Below are 18,897 nucleotides of genomic sequence, written 5' to 3'. Positions count from 1 at the left end.
AAGCCCTGGGAGCTTCAAAGCAGTTAGATAAGGCACCTGTGGCTTCAATAGGTCTGTGAAAGCAAGGCAATTTATGGCACTGGCAATATGACATCAAGGTACAGTATCATTAATGGTTCACAGCAACAGCAATGGCTCATTGTAACAGCTCAGCTTTGAAATAATGGCATGGATGAGGTGCAGACATGACAGAGGAGCCAAGGACTAACCCAGGTGGATTTTAAAAAAAATCACAACATGGCCAGTGATGGCTACAATTTAGGATCCAGTGAGCTCAGGGATAATTCACAGGTTTGTAGTGTACAGGCACTACCATAATAATCCCAGAGTTTTCAGGAGCATATTGGGTTGCTATAGCAACCCTAAATGCCGCTTGACATTGTGGCAGTGACCACCATAACTAGAGAGGGAAACAGAACTGGGGAGGGGAGGGAGCCAGCTTGGGCTAGAGTGAAAACTTGGGGTGGGGGGACAGCAAGTGCAAGAGAGAGAAGGAAAGGGAGCCTGAATCCTCCCTGAGCTAAAGGGAAGGAAGCAGGGGCTGGATGAGTGGTAAATAAAAATTTCCAAACCTTCATGGGTCCTACTTTTGTTATTATTCATTACTTATATAGTACCATCAATATATGTATAGTGCTTTATAGAGTACTGGAAGACAGGTCCTTGCCCTGAACATCTAACAATCTAAAATTTGAAACAAGGAAGATGATAAAAGGAGAGGGGGAAAGTGAAGCTAAGCAATAAACTGAAAAGAATATAAGCTCTTTTCAGCGATATGTGCTTAAGCTAAAGAAGAAGTAGGAATTTTGCAAAAGTGAGAAGTTTTGAAAAGGGATTTGGAAGGAAGTAGAATCACACTAGTTTTTTTGTCAGGTAGTTCCAGGCACAATTGAGAGTTGAGGCGGGAGGGAGGGGGGGAATGCTGTTTCATTTGAGGGAGCAGGATATCTTCAGACAACTGTGGGTGGTATAACTGGAGGTGAAATGTCAGAAAAACATTATATGAACTTGCTAACAAAATCAATATTGACTTGTACTAAGTTAGGCGATGAACCCAAATATTCCAGCATTATCTCATAAGACTAGCAGTGTTTTCCCAGGGTTTCCCCAGCACTGCTACTCTGAACCCTTTAATGAAATGTTAAGGATTACTATACTACTGAAGTAGGGCCGCTCCCCAAATTTCTTTGAAAGAATCCATGAAAGACAAGCCTGCCCACTACTAGACACGGGCATAAACCGAAAAACCCTGAACCTCCTGATTCGTGGTTCGTCGCTGTTCCATGAACTACAAACCATGAACTTCCATGAACTTGTACCAGTTCACGAATCGGTTTGTGGTTTGTAGTTTGTGGAATTCAAATGCTCTGCACCAGCTTCTGACTCTGGTGCAGGGTGTTTGAAACGGTCACCCTGAAGCGGCAGGAGAAGTCTGTCAGTTTCAAAACACCACCTGCAGGCTTCATCTGATTGGGTGAAGCTGGCACAGGGCATGTGAAACTGACAGCCCTGTTCTCCTGTCCCCCGAGTGGCAGGAGAATGGGAGCTGTCAGTTTGACAGACCCCGCACCAGCCTCAGCCCATGGGCTGAACCATTGCAAGGTCTGTCAAACTGACAGCACCTGTTTTCCTGCCACCCAGGGTGGAAAGAGAACAGGGGATGTCAATTTCACAGACCCTGTGTTGGCTTCAGCCCATGGGCTGAACCTGGCACTGGGTCTGACAGCTCTCGTTCTCCTCCCGCCTGGAGAGCTGTCAGTTTGACCGACCCGGTGCTGGGTTCAGCCTGTAGGCTGAGGCCAGTGTGGGGTCTGTCAAACTGACAGCCCCTGTTTTCCTGCCACTCTGGGCGGAAAGAGAATGGGGGATGAACCCAGCACTGGGTCTGTCAAACTGACGGCTCTCGTTCCCCCTCCCAGGGCAGCAGGAAAATGAGAGTTGTCAGTTTGACAGACCTGGTGCCGGGTTCAGCCCATAGGCTGAGGCTCCATGAACCGTGTGTTAATGAACCACGAACTGGCCTAGTTTGTGCTTTTTTTTGGGTCGTAACTCGATTCGTACCCACCTCTACCCACTACTACCTGTCTTCCCTTGAAATGGGCAGCCTGATAGTTGGATGTCTTCTAGTGTGTATTTAGAGAAAGCAACAAGGAGGCTAAACAGGACTGGCCAGCACTCTGTCTGAACTAATTGTGCATCAAGATTTGTCTGATAATGTAGGTCATTCGACCACCAGTGCATTATGCTATGATATAGCTTTATGTAGAACTGCTGGCTCGTAGAGTTCAAACCGTTCTTTAACAACTTGTTGTCTAAGAGGCATTCAATACTGTCTCCTGAATTTTTGTTGCTTCGCATATAGCCTGAAGGACATCTAACCACAACCATTTCAGTATTCTTGAAGGCATATTCTAGGTAAGATCAGATATTCCCTCTTAGTTGTAACTCATGTAGCTTTAACAGGTATAGTAGAGGGTATTTTGTTAAATGCATTTTGTTAAGCAGTACTGAGAAAGGTTCTTTCTTTTGAAATGCCCTCTTCCACATAACCCACAAAAGTATAAAATACATTTATTTACTCCATATCAAAATCTTTAAGGACTGTACACATTTCTATTCTGTGAATACAGTGTCTGTACCAACTAACATCATTAACAACAACATTCGATCTATATACCACCCTTCAGGACAACTTAATGGCCACTCAGAGCAGTTTACAAAATATGTTATTATTATCTCCACAACAAAACACCCTGTGAGGTGGGTGGGGCTGAGAGAGCTCTGAAAAGCTGTGACTGACCAAAGGTCACCCAGCTGGCTACAAGTGGAGGAGCGGGGAATCAAACCTTATTGCCCAGATTATAGTTCCATGCTCTTAACCACTACACCAAACTGGCAACTAGGGTTGCCAGTTACCCTTACCTTCCCAGTGGGAAGGTTTTCTTTTTACTGCTTCCATTGGGCTCTTCACACTTGCACGATGACATCACTTCTGAAAAGTGACAGCATCACGCAGGTGCAGGAGCATGCGTGCTTTGCAACAAGCCAGTTTGGGCCTGAGACAGGCATGATTTGGGCTGAAATTGGCTCGCTGTGAAGCGTAGGAGCATTCTCAGGGCAACATGATAATGTCACTCCCAGGAACTGATGTTATCATGCTGCCCCAAGAGCCCACCCAGGAGACTCATTCCCACCCCTTCCCCCACCAGCTAGAGTGGTGGCAGGGGCAGAGGGTAGAAATGGGGGCTCTCTCACCTCCACAGGGGAATAGGATCCCTAGTACCAACTGAAACTCAGAATATCGCTGTTCCACACATTACAGAGTACATGGGTTAGATGTGAGGCCCTCACTCTCTGTGACAGTCAGACAGGAAGTGTGGGATCTTCTCAATTCCATGGGTGTAGTGTTTCATTTGTATCAGTACGTAGAGAAGAGCCTTTCCCCTCCTTCACCATTTTCATGACCTGAAACTGCCCTGGAGGCTAGTATTCATTCAGCTGGGGAAACCCATGTGTATCTCCATGGGACATAAGTTATGAAAGGATGTTATAGATGCAGAGGAGTTAGCCGTGTTAGTCTGTAGTAGCAAAATCAAAAAGAGTCCAGTAGCACCTTTAAGACTAACCAACTTTATTGTAGCATAAGCTTTCGAGAATCACAGTTCTCTTTGTCAGATGCATGGAGGGCAAGAAGAAACTGGTCAGATATATAGGTGGAGAGGGGAGGGAGGAGTAGATGCAAACAGTAGCTTCTGATATGGAGATCAGTTTGCTTCTGTTAAGGAAGTCAGTTACTTCTGATAATGAGATAACCATTCATAGTCTCTATTCAATCCCAGCCTAACCGAGTCAAATTTACATATGAATTCCAATTCAGCAGCTTCCTGTTGGATTTTGTTTTTGCAAGGTTTCTGTTGAACTACAGTGACCTTTAAGTCCGTGATGGAATGTCCTGGTAGATTGAAGTGTTCTCCCACTGGTTTCTGGATGTTGCCATTTTTAATGTCAGATTTGTGTCCATTTATTCTTTTGCGCAGAGGTTGGCTGGTTTGTCCAATGTACAGAGCAGATGGACATTGATGGCACATGAGGGCATATATCACATTGGAGGATGAGCAGTTGTAAGAGCCAGAGTTGACGCCATTGGGTCCTGTCATTGTATTTCCTGGGTAGATATAAGGGCAGAGCTGGCATCTGGGTCTCCACCTATATATCTGACCAGTTTCTTCTTGCCCTCCATGCATCTGACGAAGAGAACTGTGATTCTCGAAAGCTTATGCTACAATAAAGTTGGTTAGTCTTAAAGGTGCTACTGGACTCTTTTTGAAAGGATGTTATGTTCTTTTTCAAGCCTTCAAAATGGTGCATAGAAGGAAGACTCTGCCTCTATCCTCTTCATATTGATTGGGAGGCACAAATAGGCTCTGCTTGCATGATTAAGAAGTCTGAAAAATAACATTTCTGTAAGTCTGAAAAGAGCTGTTGTCCACAAGCCCCATTAACAACATCCCCAAATGCATGAGCAAAATGGTAAACATTCTCATGCAGTTCAAGATTGCGCTGGCTGCTTCAAGGTCATAAACATCTGTTGTAGTTCAGAAGTCATTGATGCTGGGAATGAAACATATTGACAAGCTTTGAAAAGAGCGAGAAATGTTCCCCCCACTCAAGTTATAACAACCAACATAATAAGCATTTATGGCCTAATGCCACTAAACAGAAAATTACTACAAATATATATATTAGCATTTCAAAATATACACATAAAGGGGTCAGCAAGACTCAGCAACATCAGAAAAGATTTTTTTTTGAGAAGGCACAGTATATATCTTTGTAACAAGCTTGTTTATGCTATAACATCTTGAGTGGGAGGAACCTTGTCCTTCATGTTCATATTTCATGTGATTTCCTGTTGCAAAACATGACAACAACAATGCTACTTAAGGCTGAAGTAAAGTCTGTGGGAAGCAGAATATCTGCTGCAATTGTTGTTTGTATAATATATCCATTTACTTTTTAGAGATAATTCAGGAGAAAGTTTACACTAGAAGACAGACACAATAATTTGTCCATAACATTAGCCATGTAGAAGTTAGTTATGTGTACAGATTTAAAATATCAAGCATTTATGGTTTTGTTATATTGCTCTTACTAGACTTTTACTTTGCATTCATTCCTTTTAAAATATCACAAAAGCAAATTTTATTGATTTTCAATAGAATAGACTTTGATGTAAACAAGCTTTAGGATTATAGTCCTAATTTTGCCTCCAACAACTTAAACCTTTGCTCCACTGCCCATTTTTACTCTATTTGACCCACAACCATTGAGGGATCAGGCAGACCTATGCAGAAAAGATTGGCTTTTAATTTCATGCAGAGACCCCAAATGCAGTACATAAATGATTCACGGATCCTCTTCCCAGCTTCCAGCTATTCCCAAATTGGAGACTCATATATAGAGGTGGGTACGGTCCAAAAAATGGACCTAAATATGACATGGTCTGCCCCGGTTCATGGTTTGCGATCACGTGGTTCATGGGATTCACATTTTCTTCAAGTTTGGTCTGTTTGGGCTGGTCTGTTGGTCCGTCGTCCATAAGTCCAGACATCTTGGCACCGAACTGTCAATTCCCTAGGCAATGGAAGGGATGTTTGCAGACCTTTTGCAGCCCTTAAAAACTTGATAGGCACTCTGCCTGCCAAGCAGAGAGCTCCCATTCTGCGATGGAGGGATGTACATTCTGCAGCCAATCTTAGCCTTCAAAACCTTGATAGGAAGCTCTGCCTGACAAGCAGCGAGCTCCCATTCTTCTCTATGTGAGCAAGGAGCAAGAATTAATTCCCTAGGCAATGGCTGGGAAGGTGTCTATGTGGTGAGTGAGGGGGCTCTTCCCCCACCCTTTTCTGTTTGATTTTGCCTCATTGCAACTTTTTGGTGCTGCTAGCAAGTCAATTGACATTTGTGACTCCTAGTATCTACTGGAAGTTTCCTGGGGCAGCCACTTTGGGGGTCTGTAACTCAGACATCCGAAATGCAATCTTGACAAAACTTGGAGGGTGCCTGGAGGAGAGGCTGCTGAAGATTCTCTGTGAGTTTGGGCTCTCTGGGTGTGAAGGGGCAGAGCCAGGGCTGCTGGAAGTGATGGATCACGGAGTGACAAACTGGTCAATGAACCAGGCTGGTCCGTGAAAAGTTCGTGGTCTGTGGTGTGTGAAAATTGATGGATCACAAGCTGGTGGTCTGTGGGGTTTTCCTGGTCAATGCCCACCTCTACTACTCATATATGTTCTCTATAAGAAGATACTTGTAAATCCTGATGGTAGTTTAGGGTGGATAGCCATGTTGGTCTGCAGTCGAAGAACAAGATCTGGGGCCAATAGCACCTTAATGAACAACTAGAAGGGAGCTTTAACTCTTAAAATCTCGTACCTTGGAAATTTAATTGATCTTTAAGGTGCTATTGGACCCAGATCTTTATAAGTCCTAATGCGTATAAGTCCTAATGCGTCTTTGTATATCCCCATGGGCTTTTACATGTGACACTACTGTCAACATTACCTTGAGTATGCAATAGGGATTCATCAGAATATGAAAGAATAGCCATACTGTACTTACTTTACTTTATTTGGTATTTAGCCCTCCCTCCCCGCAAGTGGGCTCAGGATGGGGTACAACATTCATAAAATACATAATTATATAAATACAATTAAAATTATATCATAAAATCTTAACTCAGATGGCCTATTACACATTCCTGCCCACAAATACAAAGAGGGAGACATCCGGACGGATGGGATGTCATTGGATAGGAGAAGGCGATGGGAGGCTCAGTGATGGTCCTAATACTGGCCTCAACCATATGCTTGGCAGAACATCTCTGTCTTGCAGGCAGACAGAGAGTTCCAGCAGGTTGGAGCCAGGACCAAAAAAGCCCTGGCCCTGGTTGAGGCCAAACGAGCCTCCCTGGGGCCAGGGATCACCAACAAGTTCTTATCTGCTGAGCGAAGCATTCTCCGGGGTACATACGGGGAGAGACGGTCCCTCAGGTATGCTGGTCCCAGTCCATTTAGGGCTTTAAAGGTCAACATCAACACCTTGAAGCAGACCCAGAACTCCACAGGAAGTCAGTGAACCTGCCGCAAAACTGGTGTAATATGTGACCTGAATAGAACGTCCATCAGGAGCTGAGCAGCCACATTCTGGACCCACTGTAGTTTCTGGGTCAGACCCAAGGGTAGCCCTGCGTAGAGGGAGTTACAATAATCTAGCCTAGAGGTGACCATTGCATGGATCACTGTGGTTAGGGGCAGAAAGGTAGGGGCAGAGTTGCCTAGCCTGCCATAGTTGGAAAAAAGCAGTCTGGGCCGCAGACATGACCTGAGCCTCCATAGATAAGGAGGTATCCAGGATCACACCAAGACTCTTGACCGGTATGGGTCCAGGCACCAAGGGGGCACCCTCAAAGGCTGGAAGACAAATCCCTGTATCCTGCAGCCCACAGCCCAAGTACAGGACCTACGTCTTCACGGGGTTCAGCTTCAGTCTGCCCTGCACCCAACCAGATACTGCCTCCAGGGCTCTCAACAGGACGTCTGGGGCCGACCCATCAACAGGTATATCTGGGTGTCATCCCCATACTGGTGACAACCCAGTCTGAAACTCCACACCAACTGGGCGAGGGGGCGCATATAAAGGTTGAATAACAGGGGAGAGAGTATCACCCCCTGCAGGATGCTGCACACCAGTGGCTGGCATGCGGACACTCTCTCCCCTAGCGCTACCCTCTGTCCCTGACCGTGGAGAAAGGAGGCAAGCCACTGCAAGGCCATCCCTTGAATCCCCACATCGGCAAGGCAGTGGGCCAACAACTCATGGTTGACCGTGTCAAACACCGCTGAGAGATCTAGCGATATCAGCAGTGCCGACCCGCCTCGATCCAGGTGTCTGCGGAGATTGTCCATGAATGCAACCAACACGTGCGCTTCTGATGCTAAATCCTCTCTTGATTTTTAACCCGCCCTCCCCGCAAGCGGGCTCAGGGTGAGGTACAACATTGATTAAAATACAACTTAAAATTAATCATAAAAACAGATAAAATACTGTACCCCTTTCGGGGCAGCCAGCGTGAGTGGACTCTCCATACCCCTTGTAGAGGGAGACCGGTGGAAGGCTAGGCAATGATGGGCTAAAATTAGCCTCCACCATATGCCTGGCGGAACATCTCTGTCTTACAGGCCTGCCTATATGATACAAGATCCTGGCGGGCCCGAGTGTCCTCAGACTGAGAGTTCCACCAGGTTTGGGCCAGAACCGAAAAGGCTCTGGCCCTGGTAGAGGCCAGCCAAGCCTCCCTAGGGCCAGGGAGCACCAGTAGATATTCTCTGGTTGAATGAAGTGCTCTCTGGGGCACCTACAGGGAGAGACGGTGAGGCTGAGCAGGTGGACCAGCTCAGCCCTTGATGGAGTAGCCTCCCTGGTCAGCAGAGCGCAGGCAGCTTAACAGCAGTCCCTGGCAGCAGCTCCTTTGAGGCCAGAGCACTCAGAGGGCGGGGCTGATCAGGTGGAAAAGCTCAGCCCTTGATGGAATAGCCTCCCTGGTCAGCAGAGCGCAGGCAGCTTCAGCAGCAGTCCCTGGCAGCAGCTTCTTTGAGGCCAGAGCACTCAGAGGGCGGGGCTGATCAGGTGGAAAAGCTCAGCCCTTGATGGAGTAGCCTCTCTGAAAGCCTATCGATGTTGGCTTTCACCAGTCATGATGGGCAGGGGTCCAGGGAGCACGCGGTGGGCCTAAACAGCCACAGGATCCTGTCTACCTCCTCCTGGGAGAACAGACTGAAGTGATCCAAAATAGGCCGGAAGACGGCTGTGGGGCCTTCAGTTCCCTTACTGTATCAATCGTAGCTGGCAGATCATGATGGAGGGACGAGATTTTATCTGCAAAAAAGCTCCCAAAAGCCTCACAGCTAATAGCCGAATTTCTATTTTGGCAGTCTCCCTGAGAGAGTGAGACCAAGGACCAAACAACCTGAAACAATTTTGCCAGGTGTGAGCTTGCAGATGCTATGGAGGCGGTGAAGTATTCCCTCTTTGTCGCCTTCACAGCCACCTCATAGGCCTTCATAAATGCTCTATAAGATGATCTTGCCTCTTCCCCACAGGTCCGTCATCACACTCACTGTATCCATCTCTGTTTTCCCGCTTCATCAGACGTAGCTCCTCCATATACCAGGGGGGGCATCTGACTCAGGGACAGAGAGGGCGATGGGGAGCGATCTCGTCAATGGCTTTCGAGAGATAGTCCTGCCAGTCTCCCACGAAGTCACTCAATGAGCCACCAGGGGGCATTGGATCCCGCAGAACATTCTGGAAACCAGTTGGATCCATGAGTATCAGTGGGCGAGCATAAATCAGCTTGCCGCCTATGCAGGAGGGGGCTGGCACTCCCAGACAAGCCTTCAGGACATGGTGGTCCGACCATGGCACCACAGTAGTGGCATCTATGTTCATCTGAACCCCCACCCCAAAGATCAAATCAAGCATATGGCCCGCTTGATGTGTAGGAGCAGAAACAAATTGGGAGAGTCCCAGTGCTGCCATGGACGACACCAGGTCCGTAGCCTGAGAAGAGGTGGGATCGTCAACATGGACATTGAAATCACCCAAGACTAGCTCCACCCCAGCCTCCTCCCTCATATCCACTGCCCTCCACATACCTCCCTTCATGAGTCAAAACAGTTAAGGGGGCTGGACCAATCAGACAGCCTTCCCTTTCCTTATTAACAGAGTGCTCCTCTTGAGCTTCAGCACAGCAGTGTGGCCTAAACTAATATTTACCACACTATCTTACAGATTGCACACAGAAAGCCTCTCTCTTGAGTTAAAGAACCAGTAATGGTCTAGAAGTACATTAACTTAAATATAGTGGAGAGAAAAAGTGACTAACTAATCTTGCTATTTAGGATGGCTTCAGATTGATAACAGGCCAACTGCTTCATTTGTCCCATGCTGCTTCTCCTGATGTATGTAGGAAAAAAGGAAAGGAAAAAAAAAGGAAGGAAGTTCCCTTGGACTACATTCTACCAATCAGAGAAAGTGAGTGATAGTAGTATAGGCAGGAAGGAGACTGATACTAGCCTATCTATTTGTCTAACTCTATGGTTCTTGTCTTGAAGGTTTGAGCCAGAGACATTGCCAGTCCCTTTTTCTAATATATTTCTCACTGAGACTTAGGGCAGATTAGAGTGTAAGTCAAAGCAGTTAATAGGATGTGACACCAAATAAACAAGTAAAAATCTGAAACAAAGCACACATATTACTATAGCATATTAAACAATGCAGAAATTACATAATAAGATAATACATACAACAACACTTAGTACATACTATACACAGAAGTATAGGCCACAGTCCCTTTCCCTTTATTAAAGCATTCTTTCTGAACTATTCACTTATACTAAGGCCTTATTACCTTTGTACAAATGCCCTCCTAAATAATTCAGTTTTGCATAGTTTGTGAAATGCTGGGAGAGTGAAAGGATGCCAGTCTTCATGAGGCAAACCATTCTATAAGGTGTGGGCCACAACAAAGAATGTGAACGTATGGGCAGTTATTGATCTTGCCCATTTGCATGGTGGCATCTGCAGAAGGCCTTGCTCAGATGAGTAAAGCTGTTGTTATGAACCATGGGGGATGGGCAGTACTGCAGATATAAGGGTTCAAGTTCATGAAGGGCTTTGAATGCAATAGTCAATATGTTGAATTGAACCCAGTAACTGATGGGCAGCCAGTGGAGTGGCCAATATGCATTGTCCACCTAGATCCTTACAATAATGGAGCTGTGGCATTCTGCATCAACTAGAGTCTCCAAATTGACTTTAAGGGGAAACCTATGTAGAGTGCATTACAGTAGTCTAGTCTTGATGTTACTGTGGCTTGGAGCAAGGTGGCCAGAGTGGCCAAGTCAAGATAGAAGGCCATCTTCCAGGCTAAACTTTGTTGGTAGAGAGCTTTTTTTTTTTTTTTTGCAGCTACATTAAATTGCTTCTCTAGCAGTAATTTTGTTGACCAAGTCAGCAACTGTCAGCTGAACCCCACTGAGGAAGTTTTTCAAGATCTTTGCTTTCCCAAGCAGCATTTCCTCTATCTTGTCAGGATTTAGTTTCAATTTGTTCATTCTTAGCCATTTAACTACAGCAGACAGGCAGTGATTTAGGACCTCTACCTCATCACCAGGATATTGGATAGGGAGATACAGAGCTGGGTGTCATCAGCATATTGATGATAGCCAACCCCAAGCTAGTATCTTAGCTATGTGATATAATGGTATGTGTGGGAAAGGAAAGGAGATTATATTACATTTAACAGAGCTGGAATTAGGTCATGTGATTCCTGTTACTATACTTTGATGAGTGCCTTTTATTCTGGTCACACACGCCCATCCCTGGATCTGCCATTTAACCTATCATATAGGACTGCACTTCTAAGTAAGAAAGAAAAGAAGCTGGAGAACTCTGCCTGTCCATTCTTTGTGGTCAGGGGGATAGGTTGTAGGGTAAAGTAGAGGTGGGCACGAACCGAAATGCAACCCAAAATTCATCACAGACTGGGGCAGTTTGTGGTTCATGAACCGGCAGTTTGTCAGAGCCCATTTCTGACGAACCACCACGAACTTTAGTCCGGTTCATTTGGTTTGTTTTTTGGTTTGTCACTGCAGACAACCTGGTGCCAATCAATCAATTTCCTAGGCAACGGGGGGATGGGCTTTCTGCAGCCCCGGAAGTGACCTTCTCCTGCCCCGTAAGTGATATTTTCACGAACCAAATGAACTGTTTTGCGAATTGAGGCAAGTTCGTGAAAGTTCATGGTTCATGAAATGTGATGAACCACAAACCGCATGGTTTGGTTTTTTCCTGGTTCATGGCCACCTCTAGAGTAACAAGTTGAGTGAGGGAGGAATTTGCTTTTTTATATGTAATTTTAGGTATTTTGGCTTCATACTTAAAAAATAAAGATACTTTATGCAACTACGTATATGAAAATATTAGTTTCTAATTGAAATTCACAGAAACAGCTTGAAGTGGTAAAATTTTGTTACACTAAAGTTGCAAATGGTCTGGAAATACAGAATAATGGAAATTTACTTCATTTACTCTCATTGTAGCTATGTGAAAGAGCTTAAGACACTTGCTGATTAAGGTTTACTCAGCTGTGACATTAACTTCTGGCCATTACTGCACAGCTCAAATGATACTGGGCTAATTTATTTTGGGTTTGTTTTATTTTGACACGCTAGATTGCTTCAATAATTCTTTGGTGGATAATCAGCCCAAACCTGCTTAATTTAAAAACAGGAACCAAAATCCCAGTGCTAATTGGTATGGGGCCAAATTTGCTTTATGTTAGCATGGAAAGGCAAGAAAGTTCATCTTTTCTGGACTAAATATTGTTGCTAATGACTATTGCTCACTTTATTTTTTGTGTATACGGAGATGAGCTTCAAGATACATTTGCCTTGTGTTGTTTGAGAATGACATGCACACATTTAAGTGATTGCTTTTTAAAGAAAAGTTTAGAGAAGTGACAAACAGGAGAGCTTGGCATCTTCGCACGGGTGTGAGATGCAGTAATTTGAGTCAATCAGGTTATATGTGAACATATCAAGCGTTTAATATAAAATTGTTTCCATAATGAAGCTCACAGAGCTCATGGCATAATTGCTGTTTGTTGTACAGTCTGGAAATGAACTTTGTTACCATCTGTGGCTATAGTTCCTTCTATCTTACTTTACAACTGTTTCGGCTTCTTTAAACCATCTCTCATGTTCTAATATATTATGGAAGTAGCATTCAGAGAGCATATTTACATAAAAGTGCTTGAAAAATTGTAATTGCTCTTTAAATATTTTTGATTTTTGCCCAGCCTTTTGGAGATTTTAATCTCTGTCTCACAAAGTGCTGTACTGCCTTCATTATTAGAAATAGTTATATTTTGTTTGGTAGCTGGATGGAAGCAGACTTAGCATCATTTCCCCCAACATGCAGTAATTAATCCTCAGGCAATCAAATCGTAGAAAAGGTCGAACTCACAGTTTACTGAGGTAGAGTCTAGTCATGGTAATATCTTGGAGTGGAAAGAAAGAGTCCTAGTCTAAAGGGTTCATTTCCTATTTATCAGTGGCCATCTTTTGTGATATCAAGGCTGGGTGTGGGTGTGTGGATGAGGCTTTCGTGGCAGGAGCTCTGAGAAATACATCTTTACTCTTGGAAGGCCATATCGCAAGAAGTGTCTCTGAAGAGACACTGAGACAGAGGATGAGTCAGGAGGCATTCCCACCTTATACAAAGATAAGCAGCTTACTATCAAGAGAGTAACTCATGCACACAGAAAAACATGCAGTGCCCCCCCCTCCAATATCCAAGGCATGTTGAGTTACCTATTCCATCATTCATTAACTATTTTCACTTTGAATGTATATTTTCATGGGAGGAATCGACTTTTTTTTTCACCTGAATTTTTATAGAGAATCAGGAGGTTATTAAATTTAAGGGTTCATTCCTACAGCCAAGTTGGAATGTCCAGAATATGGGCTGATCCATCCAGAATGCAAAATACAAGCGCAATATTTCATCATGTAATACTTCGGCACATGTCAAATTCTGCTTTAATTATGCCACCAATCAACCCATTTTTGGCAGTTTTGCAGTGGTGTGGTTAATGTGATTTAATTCCAGGTTTCTGCTGAAGCAATCATGTCAACACTATCAGGGAGGGGTGGTGTGGAGATAGAGTTGCCAGGTCCCCTTACCCTCCTGGTGGGAGGGGAGGATGTGGCACTCACCTTTGCAGATGTCTTCAAGCTCAGGAGCATTCCTGGCCCCTGTGATGTCATTGTGCAGGGGCTGGGAATGCTCCTGCAATTTGCAGTGTGCTTTGGACCCCAAATGTGCCTGATTCAGCCTGTTTGGGGCCCAAATTGGCCCACTCCAAAGTGTGGGAGTGCTCCTAGGGTGGCATGATGATGGGAGTGACATTGTCGTACTGGCCCAGGAGCATGCCTGGAGGCCTGTTCTATGCCTTTCCCCTCCACTGGCCAGGTCCCACTGGGAGATCTGGGATCCCTACATGGAAAGGAGAATAGTGGCTTAGATCCAGTGTAATTTCCACTGACAGATTTCTGTCAGTGAAATGAGAGTTTCTTATTTCCGTCTTCCCAGTGCAATCTGAAATGCTCCCCAAAATGCTGTTCCTGGGAGTCAGGACATCCTAAAGGACAAGATGATTGGTAAACTGGAAATCTGCAGTAGTGGGATGAGCACATCAGAAAAAAAATTACTACCTTCTGTTGACAGGCATTTATTACTGGATCCAACCTAAGAAAGCACTATTAATAGCTGGAGTGGCAAGATTTTCTATGGGTTTGTGCTTCCCTCTCTCCATGCAGAAGGCTAAGAGGTTTCATGCTACTGAACAAATGGGGATTCTGCATAGATGTCACAACAAACCACTTAATACAAGTTATGGTTAACAATAAGATGTAAGTCAGGGTCTAGATTTGCATCCTCATTGGACTTGCTATCATTTGCTGTGCAGACTGTCTTAAGACATCCCATCAATTTAATCAGACCAGCACGGTGTAGTAGTTAGAATGTTGGACTAGGATCTGAGAGATCTAGGTTTAAATCCCCACTTTGCCATGGAAGCTTTCTGGGTGACCTTGGACCAGTCACACCCTCTCAGCCTATCCTACTTTGCCATGTTGTAAGGATAAAATAGAGGAGAGGAGAGTAATATTAGCTGCTTTGGGTTCCCATTGGGGCCGCAGGAGGCATATAAATGAAGCAAGTAAGTAAAACCAGGGCTTTTTTTCAGGGGGAACGTGGGGGAATGGAGTTCCGGAACCTCCTGAAAATGGTCACATGGCTGGTGGCCCCGCCCCCTGATCTCCAGACAGAGGGGAGATTAGATTGCCCTCAGCGGCGCGGAGGGCAATCTCATCTCCCCTCTGTCTGGAGATCAGGGGGCGGGGCCACCAGTCATGTGACCATTTTCTCTGAGGGCAACCCACTGAGTTCCGCCACCTCTTTTCCCAGAAAAAAAGCCCTGAGTAAAACCATGATGAACAATGGTTGATCCTAAAACCTGAATGCAGCCAAAGACAGAAACCTAGTAGTGAAACAGGAAACATGAATGAATTGTATTTTCTGTTTACAAGTTGCTGCTTTAGATATGATGCAAATGACAAGAGGGAAGTGTGCGTGACCTAATTGCTGGGACTAATTTGTGCATCTTCCCTGTGTAATTTAATTATTCATTGTTATGAGTAGCCATGCAAAAACAGGACCCTCAACTCATTTTAGCTGTTGTAACCAGGTAATGCTTGAATGAACTTGCGAGCTATGTAGGAAGATTAGAACTCTGAGAAATATGAGAACAAAATATATTTTTCTTTCAAATTCTGTTAAAGCTTTTGATTGTAGTTTCCATGCAATTCCATTTGCAGCCTTTAGTGGCCAACATTCGAAAGACTTACAGTGTGTGGCTGCAGAGTTTGACAATACTGAGAAATGAAATGACGTCTACAAAGGATGTTCATACACATTGGATTTCTCTTCTCATTTCCTGATCTTCTTGTTCAATTTGCTGTCTTTCTGGTAGAGTCCTGTGGCTAATATTTATACTACTGGTGGCATAATAGGGCTCATTTGTTTGTATCCTTGCTTATGCATCTGCTGCACCATATCTAGAGCCGACTATTGAGGAGTCCAAGAAGGAAAAAACTTCTATAGCCACACAGTAGAATTAGGTGCAGTTTGAGATGCTTGGAAATGATATGATTTCTTATATATTGGTTGTCATCAAATCCTAACTATGAAGACTTTCTTATATGACATATTATGAAAATGTTCAGTTATTTGTTCCTTAGGTAGTTCTCTAGGCTTGGCATTGAAAGAGCTGCAATTCTACCATGGGACAAGCTAACGTTTCAAAGTGAAATCCAAACAAAGTTTGATATACTCTAAAACAAATCAATGAACTTACATAACTGGATAAGCATTTGAGTCCCACTGATGTAAATGGGACTCACCATACCTAATTTCCTTTGGATTATCATCTGTTTGTGAGGATCCTTCTGTTTTTAAGTGTTTCTCTAAAGGAACTTATCTGTGCAATGAGAACAGGAAGTCTCATATGATTCCATTTTGACTTTCTTCCTCTCACACTTTTTTCTCCTTGGCTTTACAAAAAAATTATATGCCCTTTTCTGTTAGTAAATTCAGACTTCTGAAGATGTGGGGGTCTTGCTTTGAAGCATGCTATTCCTTTTCCATTTCCAAGAAGGAATATATAAATAGTTAAAATGCTTTAGTACTAACAGCCGTGTAATGGGCTTTCAACTTCTATGACACTGAAACTTCTGGGGCACTGAGATCTGACATATAATGTCTATATGCGCCAAGGTGTTTTCATTCAGAATGCCTGATTTACACCCTCAGAGGCAGGCGAGGCATCTTTTAAAGGTGCTAGACTGCACGTTAACATAAGAGCTGAAAGGTGGGCTAATGCATTACATGGTGACTGAAAGGACAATGTAACTCTTCAGCTGAAAATGAATACAGGTTGGATGGCTTATGTCTTAAATCTTGAAACCAGGTCTTTCTTTTTTTTGTCAGAGTTTGTCACGGCAAGCCACCAACTAACAAGTCACACTTGCTGGTGTTACATGCTAATGGATTGTGATTCCCTAAAGGCTTGATTGAGTTGGGAGGGGGGGGAAGGTAGATGAAGCACAACTTCTACATTAAAGAACTCAGACCTCAGAGGTCACAAAACCTCTTATTCTGCTTAAGTCTTGTGGGAGTGTGGAGAGTCCTAGTCTTTCAGCAGAGTAATGAATGGCTCTTGCTGACTAGTTATGGTTTTTGGGTTTTTTTTGCTGTCAGCAGGGGTTAGTGCTGTTCAGCATAATGAGCCCAGAGTCCACATGCCAAATAAGAGTGCTCAAGAGTGCTTTCTCCCTAGTTAGTTATGAGCTTCACTTTTATTTTTAGAGGGAATTATACTATGGCATGTACTAGAGGTGTCCTGTAGTTCTTTTCTCAAAAGGTTGATAAGTGCTACAAATGCAGAGCAGAGTTTGAGATTAAGGAATGGAAAGGGTGCCGTCTGAACCCCAGAGAGCCGAAACAGGTGGCAAGAGCTAGAATATGAACAAAATACTAGGAAAGTATTTCCAGAGTCACTTATCTTAGGGCCTTCTCTTGTTGGTAATTTAGGGCACAGTAATTCAGCCATGAGTGTGGTGTGAGATGACCATGGGCAGCTGGTTTGAGCTGTTTTATATAGTTGTTTGGTTGAATAAAATAGTTCCTCTCAGTCATTAGAAGAGGTGGATTCCATAGTAAACTTTTGTTTACTATTGACTCAAAAAGAGTGTTCATCTAAAGTATTGTTGGTGGCTGTTTTGAGATTCTCTGGTCTTAATTCAGTGATGGCACACTTTCCTTTCAAAATTCTAAGGGAACGGGAGGGACTGGAGCTGCTATACATCATGCCATGCTCCTCCATTGGTCCATTTGCCTGCCTCCTCCTCTATGTGCTTTTGGGCAAATTTAGGACCCTGCTTGCTACAGTGAGTGGTAAAAGAAGGGTGTGCAAAGGCACCAATGGAGGGATGGAATAGAAGGCACAGCTTCAGCATCCTCTACTACTGCCTTGGGCCTTTTAATGGGTAGTGTTGAGAATTGGGCAATCCTACTGTCATTAATCACTACATATTATCCAGGATTGGGTACTCTGGGCATACAGCATGGCCATAACAATTTTATTATGGCCAGTCCAGAACATCTCTTGTGAATTTCAGAAGTCATTAATATTGGTTCTTGTTATGTATTGAAATTATGCAATTATTCCAATGAATTTTTGGGTTTCCTCTGATATCACATTTGCTCATTGTTGTGTGTGATATTCCACTTAGGTTCAGTTTTATTTAGCACCATGTTACCTTGTAATGTTCTTCTGTGAAACAAGAGTACAACAAAGTTGTGGATCACTGAACTGAATTCCACAAAAGCAGCTTCCAAATATCAGTTCTGTCCTTCAGTAGTTTATTTTTAATTGTTATGACTATCACTTTAAGAATTTCTATACTATTAATCCTCAAATGCCAAGTACATTGGAATAATCTTCTCATTCATTCCTGCAATTTTTTGACACAGGCAAGATAAATATTAAATTTTTAAAGAGAATGAGTTGAAACTGTTGATGATTTGACTGAGGTCAACTAACATCTCATGGATGAACTAAGACTTGAACTCAGATTTCTCAGGCCCAACTCTTTGATCTCATATATAAATGTGAAGCTATAATCTGAGAATCATCCATTAGAGTGGTTATGAATATATCACATTGCACAGATTTGTAAACTAATCTTATACTTCCTGCAGATGTTTATAGGATTTGTCTTCTGTTTATAATGTACAGGAATAAAGTTATTCATACCAGAGAGATAGACATAAGCTCTTTCGACCATTGATATTTAGTATTTTTGTACAATTGGGTATCATGTAACAAGACTTACCTAGTGTGAAAAAGTATACTAGTCACAATGGAGATCAAGTGATATAAACAAAGTATCTTCCATGAAGATAGTTTCCTGTGGGTAGCCATGTTGGTCTGCTGTAGATCTGAGTTCAGTTGCATTTTAGAGACCAGCTAGATTTCCAAGGTATGAGCTTTTGAGAGTCAGACCTCTCTGATGAAGGTATCCGATGAAGGGAGCTTTAACTCTCAAAAGCTCATACTCTGGAAAACTAGTTGGTCTTTAAGGTGCAACTGGACTTGAACATATTTTCCATGACCATATTGCTTCCATACAGATGGATAATAGCAAATTTCTT

General features: G+C 43.6%; 1 protein-coding gene across 1 annotated transcript in view; it reads left to right on the top strand.

Moving 5' to 3' along the window:
* SLC7A11 (solute carrier family 7 member 11) overlaps window positions 1–18,897 on the top strand; it is a 92,911-nt gene that overhangs the window by 57,802 nt on the left and 16,212 nt on the right. The gene's annotated exons all lie outside the window — the stretch shown is intronic.

The sequence above is a fragment of the Eublepharis macularius genome, chromosome 10, assembly GCF_028583425.1.
Source record: "Eublepharis macularius isolate TG4126 chromosome 10, MPM_Emac_v1.0, whole genome shotgun sequence".
Classification (NCBI taxonomy): Eukaryota; Metazoa; Chordata; class Lepidosauria; order Squamata; family Eublepharidae; genus Eublepharis; species Eublepharis macularius.
This window is presented reverse-complemented; position numbering and strand designations above follow the sequence as displayed.